Genomic DNA, 12,417 nt, shown 5'->3' on the forward strand with positions numbered 1-12,417 from the left:
GAACTCAAGACTTCTTTTGTCAGCTAACTCTGTGTGTATTGGCTACGGCCTGCTCACACTGAGCCACAATCTGCCTGCACCTACCACCCGGCAGGTTCTCCTACCACGGCCCAAGGAGCCATGCTGCTCCTTTGTCCTGACTCTCCATCGTAAGCATGCCTAGTTCCCTGAATTATCTCTCCTAATGTGGATTCCATCCCCACACCCCCTGAATATGCTCTATTTCAATTTTAATGCCATTTGTGTAATGTGATGTGCACAGCTGGAGAAGATCAGACATGTGTGGCTTGAACAGTAGGTAGCTGATTACCCATGGCCTGGACAGTGTGGCTTTATTTTGTTTTTCTGAATACCGAGTCACTGGAAGGCACAAACAGCTGTCCATGGAACTTATCTGGGTTAGAAGAGTCTCATCGTTTATGATGTGTGGCAGTGTGCCTAATGAGGGGAATGTATTTTTAAACCAGAAAAGGTGAGAACTAAAAATATCAGCCACTTCCATATCTAGGAATGGAACCAAATAAACAACAACCTCTTTCTGATCTTTATCTTCTGGAAGAAGGACTTAGAAGACATTGGCTACAAAATTATAAAGCAAATAGCTGCCTATCACCCTGGAGAAAATTAGAAAACGATGTTTTTCCACTAGCATGGCCAAATTTGTTTCTCCCAACATGTGATGGGGGAAGGGGAATGCAAAGTGAGAGAGTCACATAAAGAGCTGGGAGAAAAGAGCTCTCTGGGAGAACCAATGCCACAAAACACCCTTGACGAGGAAAGATTAGATAGATGATAAGAAAAAACGCCAACCGAACTCCCAAAATGAAATAACAGTGAGTGTAAAGCAGCGGTACAAGAGGGTTGGGTTTTCCTTTTCACAGAAGGCGAAAAAAGAAATGGCGTTTCCACTTGTTGGGCTCCAATACTCCTCCATAGCCTTGAAACAAACATGTTCTAAAGAGGGAGCTCTATGGGTAAGTTTTAGAAGCACCGATCAATTTAATTTAAAAGTTTCGTATCTGGGCATGATACTGGCACGATTGTCACCTCTTCAAGGACCCCAGCATTAGTGGCTGTAGCAGAGGACTGGGCCCTGGCAGTATCACCCTGAGCAGGAATCTCAGAAACATTCCTCTTTGCTATACTTCCTGCACATGCCCAGCAGGAGGTAAGGTCCTGCCAATGTAGGTGTGTGGTGCAGTTCTACGTTTTCCAGCTCTGTGGCCTTAAAATTTCTTAGCTGTCTGGTTGTCCATCTGCATGGTGAAATATGTTCTAGCTCATAAGATTACTATGAGAGCCTGAGTAAGATAGTGTCCAAAGATTTAGCCTGCTCATTTGACGAAAGGTTATCTTTTATATTTCTTATGCTTTTGATTATGAAATACAGCACATTAATTAGAAAAGTACAAAGTAAATGCATGGTTAAATAATTTTAAAGCAAATGTCACCACTCAGATATTTTAAATCTTTCAATTTTAGAATTTTTGCTTCTTTTTGAAAATCCCTGTTCTTTGTATCACTCAGAGTTCTCTCAAGATTTTCAAGCTTGTCCTTAATTTTTTGAAGGCACTAAGCTTAGTTATTTTAATTTTTTGATACTTCTGTGTGACCTCCTTTTTATCAGTTTCTGTCTCTATGTACCAGATCTATTTTTATGGGGTAATGGACGTGGCATTTAAAAAAACAATTTTTAAGTTTCTCATGATTTTTTTTTCCTCCAGAAGATTTGTTTGCTTCTCTTTTTTTTATTTATTTGTTTTTACTTTATATGTATCAGTGTGATGCCTGCATGGATGTAATTGCACCCATGTCAATGCCCGTGGAGGACAGACTAGAGCATCAGATCTCCTGGAACTGGAGTTACAGACAGTTTTTAACCACCACGTAGGGGTCAAGATTTGAACCTGGGTCCTCTGCAAGAGCAGCCAATGCTCTTAACGGCTGAGTCATCTCTCCAGCCCCTTTGTTTATTTTTGAGCCATAAGAAATCTCCTCCCTCTGTGAGCACTGACTGAGACTTTGTGGACCTCCCAAATGACCACTAGCTGACTTCCCAGTCATCCTTACTTTTGAAGTGTGGCCTTTCCAAACCTAAAGCACAGTCCCTGAACCCTACTGTTAACAGACCCCGGACTTTAACTTTTGGTACCGTTTTTCCACAAGAGTATCAGAAGTAACACACAAAAGCGGTGCTCACCTCATCAGATCTGTCTGCCTGGATCTTGGCTCCGTAATCTTGCAGCACATTTTTTGGCTCTTCTATGTTCAACATCATCTAGCCCTGGTGTGTAGGACTCTCTTCTTTCTAGGCTGTGTACGTATACTTTATGATAATCACACAATGTGGAATCGACTCAAAACCATATTCCATTATGAAGCCGTATAAGCTTAGTCATGCTTTATTTAATGTTTCCCAGCTATTTCTGTTATCTTTGCCCAGAATGTTGGCCCAAATTACCTGTTACCCCACTCCTATTAGTGTTTATTTAATTACCTACAATAAATTAACCTAGAACTAAATAGAATTACTGCTATATCTGTGCCTCTCCTGAAATGTATCGCTTCCGACTTTGTATTATAGTTATTTAGAAAATATTTATTTCCTACCTTATTGGACTTTGAAGCTCTTTTATGGCACAATTCATAACCGTGTCTGATCTATCCATGAGTTAACCTATTTCCTGTATCTCATTCAGATTAGCCTTGCAGAAAGCATCAAGTAAATAAGGAAACCTAACTGTCTCTTGTTTGCACAAGCTGAAGGCTCCTGAGACAGAACCCCGGAATTATCCTAAACTATGTAATGGGTCATCTCAACAGAAGTAAGAAGAACACAACCCCGAATATTGTAATTATTAGCATTAATAGTCTCCCCAGACCTTGCATAATAAGCAACTGCATACCTGCAGAAATAAAGATCAGTATTAGGGTATAGCAAATGAAATCTCGAACAACCCAGGCTGCAGTTTCAAAATTGATAAGCATATTCCATTCAGCATTAGCACACGTGACTTAAATTGTGTAGTCATTGCTCTCGTTAAATTCATATGTTCCCTCTGGGATTCATGGCAGCCATCTGGCCAAATATTGGCTTCTTACATTTGAAACTCAATTGCACTAAAGTCACTGAATCTCTCAATCAATTACAAGGATTTGCGCTCTTAAGGTTCACATTGATTGACCACTATTTTCCTAATGGACTCATAGCCTCTGTAATTACCTATCTGACAGCAGAGGTGGCTGCTTCTGAGGGCTATATATCCCAGCTCTTCATTTACCTAAAATGCTAGTTGGCAGCCCTCATAAAAGCATCAGCTACAAAATGTGATTAGAGTTAATGTAAGTGTAACAGAATGATGTTCTCATCTCACTGCGACTTATTGCATATGGTTGCCACATATTATTCAATAACAGAGATTGCATTTCCAAAGTAACTTCAGTGTACATTTTTATTTTAAAATTCATCAAGAGCCAAAATTTATGCACTTGCACACAGACCTTCAAATCTACAGGCCATACCCAGAAAGTGATGCTCGATTTGCAAAGCTAAAATACCTTCTTAATATATTCTGGCCCTCACAGCATAAAGAATATTTGATCGTGGCTTTTTAATGGGCACAGGGAAAGTAATTAGGAGCCCCTTTCTTAATTTATGGAAGGCAATATGAAAAACACTGCAGTTGGATTCAGACACACAATTCAGATTTCAGTGTCCATTAAACCACTGATAACCTTCATGACAGAAGATTAGACTTCTTACTCTAAGCCTGTCCTCAGAGATCAGTATCACTTTATTTCAGTAATTATAATTTACTAGAATATTTTTTGTGAGGTAGAAATGACAAAAATGAAACAGCATACTACATAGAAAATGAACATGTGTACTAATCAAGCTTTACTTCAGTAAAACAGACAAAAGTGCTTCAAAATTTCAGCGGTGTGCAGCACATGTTTCTCAGGAATCTTCAGGGCATGTGTGGCTCTGCTGGAAGAGACTGATCTCACCTGGTCAGTTAAGCTGCCTCTGGCCCCAGTATTCAGGTTAAGCTCAGTCCTTCCCCATGAGTCTTCATCAGGACTCAGGATAAAGGGCAATCCTTCTTGTGTATGTTCTCCTTGTGGATAGCAGAACTAGAAGACAGAGGGAATTTTATTCACATCTCATACAACGCTGTGGCCCACCTTCACTGGTTATCTCAAGCTTCATGGACTATCCTTAAGTCTGTGCAACAGAGCACGAGAGAAGGAAAAGCCGTGTGTAGTTACTGTCTGCCATAAAATTTGGCTGATGGTGATCCTTAAACTAGTGTGTAGTGCTGTGATGGTTCTTCTACCTCTGAAAATATCCTGAAATCTCACCGCTCATCACAGAAAATAGTCTTCCAAGTTCCCTTCAAGAGACCAAGCCTTCTTTTGATGAAGGTTTTACAAGATGGTTTGCAGGCTTCATCAAAGTTCTAGTCACTCATTTAACAGGCAATGAGTAACTACAAAGAGTCAGGTCGTACCACTCAGCACTTTCACAAGTACTCTCCAAGAGAGGAATATGTAGACATTTTGCACATTATATATATAAAATGCACACAAATATTTGCAAAATTGTATATTTCACTTGACTTTGTTTAGTATTTACAAACCCCTACAACAATGCTAAACCAAGCAAAATAACATACAATTCCCAAAATGAAATTAAGATCTTCTTGAATGAACTTGGGTGTTATAATTACTTTTTAAATTACTTTTGTATTTTTTGCTTTTTATGTGTATGACTGTTTTATCTACATGTATGTAAGTGTACCTGTGCATGCAATGCCCATGGAGACCAGAAAAGGGATTGAATCCCCTAGCACTAGAGGTACCAATGGTTGTCAGCAGCCATGTGGATCTGGAATGGCACCCAGGACATCTGCAAAAACAGCCAGTGCTCTTAACCACTGAGCTACCTCTCTAGCCCATAATTCTCTGTCCATTTGTCACTTCTCCCCCAATGTAGTGACTAACCTCAAATGTTTTATAGTTTCTGGACTCATTTTTAAAATTCAACTTATATTCTTCTAAAAAATTTTAGCATTCTTAATAATTATTGTGTGCGTATGTATATACATTGTGTACATGTGGGTGTGGCCCATGTTGCACAGTTTATGTGTGGCTGTCAGAAGACAACTTTCAGGAGTACTTCTACGCTTATGTGGGTGGGCTCAAACTTGGGTCATTAGGTTTGCCTGGCAAGTGCTTTTATCCATTGAGCCGTCTGGCTGGCTCTCAACTTACAGTCTTGTGTTCAGCTTTCACTTCTAGCTAATATGTGATTAGCATTACTTTTAATAATGTACTGGAATATAGCCTTTTAGCAATTATCTGTGACACTTAATAACTTTGTATCAATTCAAATCATTTACAATGTATAGAAATTCAAGTTTCTGGCTCTCTTTTTCTTTTGAGGTTTTTCCTTATTAATGACCTACCTATGATGGCTTATTTTTTCTATCCTACCTAAAAACAAGTATTCTAGGCACCACGCATTTCGAGGAACAGATGAGCATTCTGCCTACCACATCAGTTTCAAAACTATTTACAGACAAGAGATGATATAATGTATTCTTTTAAAATTTTTTAATTTATTTTTATTTTATATGTATAGGTGTTTTGCTTACATGTATGTAAGTGCCCCTGTGTCATGCAATGCTCACAGAGGCCAAAACAAGGCATTGAACCTGCAGAACTGGAGTTATGGACAACTGTTAGCCGTCATGTGGATTCTGGGAACCAAACCCAGGTCCTCTGCAAGAACAGCCAGTGCTCTTAACCACGGAACCATCAGCCCACATAATGTATTCATCAAGCACAGAATCATAGATCTGTGGTTTCACAACAGGGAAGTACTTCCTAGTTCATCCAGACCAACTACCTAACCAGTACCAGAGATTTTTCAACAAATCAAAGGTCATCTAGGCTCTGCTGTCAATATTTATATTGATGACAAGCTCCTTGTTTATGAATAAGGATAGTTAAAATTTATCTAGATTTTTTTTTTTTTATGAGTGTATTGCCTGCATGTATGTGAGTGAGTACATCCGTGTCGTGCAATGCCACAGAGATCAGAAGAGGGCATCAGATTCCCCTGGAACTGGAGTTAAGGATAGTTTGTAGCTGCCATGTTGGTGCTGGGAATCAAACCCAAGTCCTCTGCAAAAGCAATCAGTGCTCTTAACCCCTGACCCATCTCTCCAGCCCCAACGATAGTTAAAATTTAAAGCCCTATAATATACAGAAAGTGTTTTTTAATGTATTTCTCTAACTTCCCAATTTATATCATTCTTTACTCCAGAAAAAAATGAGTAAAACGTAATCTCTTCTGAAGCATTAAATTGAACAATAACACCTTCTAAATGGGATAACTCAATTTTTCTCTTCCCTAACTAAATACCCTAGCCCTCATCTGACGCCATCTCCACATCTTTCACCATCCTAGTCACCACCTATAAATTTACTTCCATTGTTAAAAGCCCTCTTAAAATGCAATTCTTATTCCTTGACCAAGTAATACTAGATTAGCAATATTAATTTGGAATGTATTCGTCCCTTGTTATCAAAAGGGATTTTTTAAGGCACCCTAAGGAGCTGAGCTGGCAACAGAGGCAGGCAGATCTCTGTGAGATCAAGCTCAAGGCCAGCATTGTCTACATAGCAAGTTTCAGGCAAGCTGGTATTAAAAGGAGACCCTGTCTCAAAACAAAAACAAACACAAACACAAGACAATCCAATGATACTAAAATATAGATATAGAAACTTTTCTTATATAATGTTACAATATATAACTTTTTCATATAATCTACATATATTCTGCTGTGTACTTTAAATCATCTCTGAATTAATTATAATACCTAATGCAATACAAATGTCATGTAAGTAATTATTACACTGTACTGTTTGGAGAATAAGAACAAGAAAATGTCTTACATATTCATTGTATATGTATATACTAACTGCACCAATGAGAGGCAAGGCCAACAATGTTCAGTGGAATCTGGCAAGAGCCTGACTATCTGTGAATGACAGGCTCCAGAAAAGTGTGCCTGTGCGCCACTTTATTCCTAGAAATGTGGGAACAGTAAATTCAATTTTACTCTCTAGAATTTTTGTTTTCAAAAATTTTTGGCCTACAGTTAGTTGAGCCTGTGAATGCAGAGCCTAAAGATACAGAGCCAACTACAGAACACAGCGGCACATCAGGGGAGCCGTCACTATAATATACAATATCAACTGACCAGCGAGAAGGACAGTATCATTATTTCAGTCGATGGAAAACTTTTATAATTTTTATCACTTGAATAAACAGGCAGGAAGGGCTGGGGAGATGGCTCAGTGAGTAAAAGTGCTTGCCTTGTAAGCACAAGGACCCAAGCTTTATGCCCAGCCCTCACGTAAAAAAGATACATTGTTGTGTGCATCTCTAATCTCAGCACTGGGGAGGCAGAGACAGGTTTCTGGACTCGCTGGCTAGTCGGTGTAGCCAAATTGGTGAGCTCCAGGTCCAGTGAGAGACCCTTTTCAAAACATAAGGTAGAAAACAGTTGAGAAAGACACTAAATCTTGACTTCTGGCCTCCACACGCCATGCACATGCACCTGTAAATTCACACAAACATGTACACATACATGCATACAAAAAAGAAAAAACCCCAAATAATTAATTAAATACATAAAAAGAAATAGAACAATTTTTATTTGTTGAAGATTATTTTATCCTAAAACGAAACCAATTCATGATAAAAATTATTTAATTTTACAAATTATTTATAGTTGTCAGTGTTCACTAACTTTAAATCAAAGTTAAAGTGAACAGGATGTTGCAACTACTGCTCTGCTATTTGGAATGTCAGGAAACTCAGTGATTGAAAAGTTATTATTAGAAGCGTCAGAAAGTCAAAATATCATTACGTGAAATTATCATGGTAGATCTAAAAATTACCCTAAACTACATTAGGTTGGTTTTCCATGCTTTGTATTATTGCAGTTTTGGGGAGGTGGTGATTTTTAAAGACAAGGTTGTACTTTCTTGCAGATTCCAGCCTTGGAATTGTGATCCTCTTGACTCAGCCTCCCAAAAGCTAGGATTTGGTCATGCGCCACCGCATCTGGATTTTTTAAAATGACATAAGAATGAAATAAATGCATAAGTGTAGCATAATTGTGCCAAAACGTATTCCATTCATTGTAATGACCAGAACTACAAAATAGGAAATAGAAAGTTGCGTCAAGAATAGTAAACAAGGAACTGAAGAGATAGCTCAGCTGTTAAGAGCACTGGCTGTTCTTGCAGAGGACCTGGGTTCAATTCCCAGCACCCACAAGGCAGCTAACAACCATCTATAACTCCAGTTCTAGGGGTCTGATGTCCTCTTCTGACCTCTGTGGGCATTGCATGACATGGGTACACCTTTGTCCACAGGGGCCTCACCACAGATGCTCTTGTTAAACACATAGCTTTCGAGTGCGGCGGTTCCTGCACGTATCCAATGTGGACGTCATTTCCTTGTGAAAGAGGTTCTGGGTGCTGTGTAGACTGCTGCAAGTGTTAGAGTATCAGTAAGCACCATAAATTGAACTGATCCAGACTATAGAAAATGTCTAGTCTATCTGTTGGAGGACCCACTTTTCCAGTCTCACTGGTCAATTACCTGGTGATAGAACCACTCCCAGGAAGGCAGGTTCACCTTAAGTTATGCTAAACAGATGGATGGAATACCTGGTGTGTTAATAAGGTAGTGAAAATTTCCTCTCTGGAAGTAGCTCAGATCCCTGCAGAACTTCCAGACCAGCCACGTAGGCGTCCTTAAGTCTGTTCACTTTCCTGAGCTCTTCAGGAAAGCATAATTTCTCCTTTTCTTCTTCATGCCTTTCCTACTAAACATGCTTCTCTAAGGCTTTGGGCTGCCCTAGCATCTTGTGGTTCTTTGCTTTTTCTCTAAAGCTTCCTTCTCCCAGCCACGTGGCTGCCAGTCAGCACATGTCTGCCCTCCACGCAGGCTCTAACCTGCATGGCTCCGTGGCTTTCTTTCCTTCTTCCCACTATTCACTTCCTCAAGGCAGCTGCCAAGATTACCAGCTCGCCTGCCCTGAGGATTTTTCTTCAAGATTTTAATAAAACTGTAAAACCTTCTGTTTGGGTCCATTCTTAAATTCTTTTATGAATGAGACTAAGAACGCTCTAGGGGACCCTCTTTCTCCCTGTTTCACAAGGACTCTGTTCAAGAACAGTATCTGCCACTGTCTACCAGCCCTGGGGTTGTTCTGCGTCTTCCAAACAGAGTGATACTGTCCCTTATAAAGGTCTGATGAGTCTGAATGGTGAGTTAGGTCTAAGAAGATTCCCTAGTGGATGTTTTAATAAGAAAACAAGAGTTGCAACTATTCTTGGAACTGAGACAATCTTTTCCATTCTTTTTTTTTTTTTAAGCACCAATGATTACTTTGTTGATAATGCCTGTTTGAAGTGCGTATAAGGCAGATAGCAAAAGTGAGTTGTATGGAAAGGACAGTAGGAGCAAGAATAGGAAATTCTTGGGGAAAATGCTGTGGAGAGTCCTCAGGAACAGGTTACTGTTGTGCCCAGAGAATGGACCCCCAAGAACAACCACGGAATCCAGAGGGCATGCAAGAACAGAGTCTTTATTTGGGCTTAAGCTCGGGCTCTCAGACCTTACCAAAGCAATGGATCTGTGCTGAGAGCCCCGATCACAGGGGGTGGAAGCACTTTATAGGTTTTAGACAAAGGGAGGAGGGGAATAACGGAGTCACACTTTGATTGGCCCGAGGAGCCCGCACGCGCCAACACACTTTTGAATTGATTGGTTATAAGGGATGCAGTCCTGGGGGCTTCTCATTGGTGGGTGCCACCCTCAGAGCTGTGGAATGTGCTGACTGTTATCTGTAGAGCCAGAAGTCTGTTTCTACCTTGGCAGGTGGAGATTAGGACATGCCTGGGAATGTTCAGGCTTGCCTGAAACAGCTAGTCAAAATGGGGTCAATATAGTTTGTCCCTTCAATCAAGCAATCAAGCAGTTTACAGAAGTGAAAAAGAGCAGTTAGTCCTAAAGAGGGGCTGGGGTCTCGGGAGTCCAGGGCAGGGGGCCAAGGAGGAGGGCTTCACATTACTAACAACTCTGGCCAGCTTTTCAAAAATCCATCCATCCCCTTCTGCATCCCATAGGAAACCACATGGGACAATGTAACAAGAACCCTCCTTGCGACCACACTCCAAGGAACATTTATCCCAGCAACAGTTGATTGGGGGAGGGGGTGCTTCTTGGAACAGCCTGAGCAGACTGTGCTCCTGCTTTATCCAGTTTTATACAAAAGGACAGCACATGTGGTCCCATTCCTCTCAGGAGAAAGCAGGCCTGAGACTCAGTGGGTGGCCACACTGAGAAAGCAGTGTGTGGTATCCTCTGCAACATGAATAATTAATACACAATGATCATGATAATAATTTTTACTCTTGTTATATAGTTCTCTTGGCCTTTCAGCTACCCCAGAGGAAGTAGATTTGACCTGGGCCTTTTAAAAAAGACACGTTTTTCAATAGTTTAATTTGCAAAGAAAGAGGCACATCCAAGATGAGTTTGTACAAGCAGAAACGGCCTAAAGTGACTAGCGTGTCGTGCAAGAACTGTGAGAGGTGAAGGCTAAAGTGGAGCAAGAGAATTCAGGCAGTCAGAGGGCATTCCCAAAAGGTGTCCAGCCTAGAAATAACATCATGAGAACAAGCCTTTATTAGCTACTCTTAAAACAATGTTGAGGGGCAGTGAGAGGGCTCAGTGGGTAAAAATGTTCGCCTCCAAGCCTGACGATCTAAGTTTGATCCTGGGGACCTGCATGGTAGAAGGGAGAACTGAATACCACAGGTTGTCCTCTGATCTCCACGCCTGCCTTGACTCATGGAGCTATGAGGCACGTGAACTGGCATGTGGGTGTGTAATGGATGTCAATTAAACTTAATCGAAATCGCTCTGGCCAGGCTTTATGACTTCTCACTACCTCTTTACACCTTTGGCTATTATTATCTATCCCTTCCAGAGTTGTGTTCTGTTGGATAATCTTTATGCCTCCCCCTGCACCCGCACCAATTCAGGAACAAGAACAATTGGGCAGGAAAGTGTTTTCCACTAAGGTATAAGTTCTTTCACCATCTTGTCTGCAAAAACACCATGAAATTCTTTACCAAACGCTTTGTGATTTAAACTACAGGAAAGGGGTCGGTGAGATAACTCACATGGCCGCAAGGACAGAACAGAACTGATTACTGCAAGTTGATTCTGACCTCCACACACAGGCCGTGGCAGGAGCATGCAGAAGGAGGGGGAGAGAGGGAGGAGGAGAGAGAGAAAGAGAGAGAATAAGTAGAATAAAATGTTTTTCATTTTTTCAATTATTTATTTTTAGTATTACAAGTTACAGAAATTTTGCAAAGATTCTTGTAAACCTTTTCACGAAGATACACCAGTTGTTTACATTTTGTTCTTTTTGCTTTATATTCTCAGTTTTTTCTTACTCTTCAACAGATGTTATTTCTTTTAGATACCAATCACTAGTTATCAAAATCTTTCTCCTCTCTCTCTCTTTCTCTCTCTCTCAGCTGGTGCCTTAGACCACTCAGCCATTCTAACACCCCTAATGTAAAATTGTTCAAACCACAGTAAAAGATTGTATTATTTAGAATTAGAAAATAAAGTCAACTGGTGATATAGTGTGAATCCTCAATGGGTACCTAGAGATTGGCACTCTGTGTTTTTAAGTCTTTCCAATTTTTCAAATTTTATCTTTGAAAATTTTATTAGAGATTACTTAGAACCAACACTTTGCATTTCTACTATCCGTATTCCTTAGAGCAAAGCTGCATTAATATCCTATATAATACCCTTACACAAATCCACACTTGTTTCTATACTAAAGATACAGATGACTGGGGAAACCTTGCCGGGAACTGAGATTATTAGCTAGGTGTGCTAAGGGAGTTAACTCCAGCAGACCTGGAATTGGCTTGAGCTGTTTTTTCTGATATCAGAGACTTACCTACATACTGCTGAGATCTTGTCAAGACATGAAATGTAACTTTTAGTGGTGGTTTAGGGAGCCACTTATACTGGCTTACACTGGTGTTGATAGTTTAAACCATCAGAGAAGACTCTGACACTGACTTTGGTATACTGCAGCAAGGTACAGTATAGTTTGATTGTGAAATGCCCCTCACAGGCATATGATCCCAGCTGGTGGTACTGTTTTGAGAGATCATGGTGCCGTTAGGTGGTTGGGCCGGCCTGAAGGATTTGGGTAATTAAGGTGTGGGCCTTGGGGGTTATAGCCTAGCCTTGCTTCTGGCCCCAGTCTCTTTGTTTCCTAATCTACTGACATG

Source organism: Nannospalax galili, unplaced genomic scaffold (genome assembly GCF_000622305.1).
Source record: "Nannospalax galili isolate Female #2095 unplaced genomic scaffold, S.galili_v1.0 scaffold52, whole genome shotgun sequence".
NCBI lineage: Eukaryota > Metazoa > Chordata > Mammalia > Rodentia > Spalacidae > Nannospalax > Nannospalax galili.